This window comes from Zalophus californianus, chromosome 4, assembly GCF_009762305.2.
Source record: "Zalophus californianus isolate mZalCal1 chromosome 4, mZalCal1.pri.v2, whole genome shotgun sequence".
Lineage (NCBI taxonomy): Eukaryota > Metazoa > Chordata > Mammalia > Carnivora > Otariidae > Zalophus > Zalophus californianus.
The window spans coordinates 128,061,120-128,062,559 of NC_045598.1; positions in this window are offsets into that span (position 1 = coordinate 128,061,120).

Here is a 1,440-nt window from a genome sequence, read left to right on the forward strand (position 1 = left end):
GTTTAGGCTCAAACTCCTCTGGGTGGTCTGGGACAAGAGGTCTTGTCAGGGCAGTCGCTATCACTGAGTGGTGGTTTCGGTTCTCATTTGCCTGAGTTAAGAGATAAGCTGTAAAGAAGAACTTAAGGAAAAATGAGGGACAAAGGTTGGTAAGTATAAGCAAGTGGGCAGTAAAGGTCAGGTCTTAGGGTCTAGCTGGTGATAGTTCCACGAATTCTGCTAAAATGTACCTTTAACCTTTAGTGCTGGGGTTGTTGAGATGAGCTGCATGACTGAGCATTAGTTGCCATTTCCAGAGATGCATGTTTGAGAAATAGGTCCCACGTTACTTACTTACCTCCTGATAGCTAGGCTGGAACAATAGCACATTCTGTCCTGGCAGAGTGCCTGGTTCCCCAGGGTGCACAAGTAGAATTGTTTCTCCTTCCCAAGTAATCTTTTGTTTGCTTAGTTGCTCTTATTTTCTCCTTCTTTTCACTATAATTTACACTATCATGTAAATTATCAATAAATTCAGTATTCTGTAACATTTTTCCTAGTTTAAGTTTTTTTTTTTTTAAATTCCTAACAAAGACTCTCAGTAATTGGGATGAAAAATCAAGACAGCATCACTTTGGAAATTGTAAGCAAAAGGCATGTCAGAGTTAACAGTTTATTGATAATTGAGATGAAAGTTATCTACACAGTTTGATATCTGTAGATTTCCTTTAAGTGATTCATAATGTAATTCAAATAAACAAGTGATAAAAGATATTGACATAAAGTATTTTACATGATAATTGCTCATAAATATGCCACATATTAAAAATTAAATATTAAAACCCAATATTCAAATGTGGAGATTAAAGACAGAGAAATGTCACTTGAGAAAGCTGGATGGCAGGACTTTATAAGCTGGCAGCATCATTTGAATTCTGTAGGTCCAGTAAGTCAGTTATTAGTGCGGTTAGAATCAGTCCCAACGTGATTATCATTATTCAAAAGCACAAGGGACACATACAAGCCATTTGGTCACCATATTCATTTAGTCTGTGGCCAGAAAAGTACCATGGTATCTTTCCCTACTCTACCTCTTTTCCCATTAAAAACAAACTAGGGAAGTAAAATTAGTCACCAAAATACCTCTTGGTTGAGGACTGCCTGGGTGGCTCAGTCGGTTAAGTGTCTGACTCTTGATTTCAACTCAAAGGCTGAATCGAGGACCCTGAGATCAAGACCTGTCTGGGGCTCTGCGATCAGCCGGGAGTCTGCCTGAGGACACTTTCCCTCCCTCTCCCTCTGCTCCTCCCCCTGCTTGCGCGCGCGCGCACACACACACACACTCTCTCTAAAATAAATAAATAAAAATAAAAAAATAAATAAAAAAATACCTCTTGGTCAAAATGAAAAGGGAAGTGGTATGCCTGGGACTTTGGTAGTCAAGGCTTTGGGAGGCAGAAG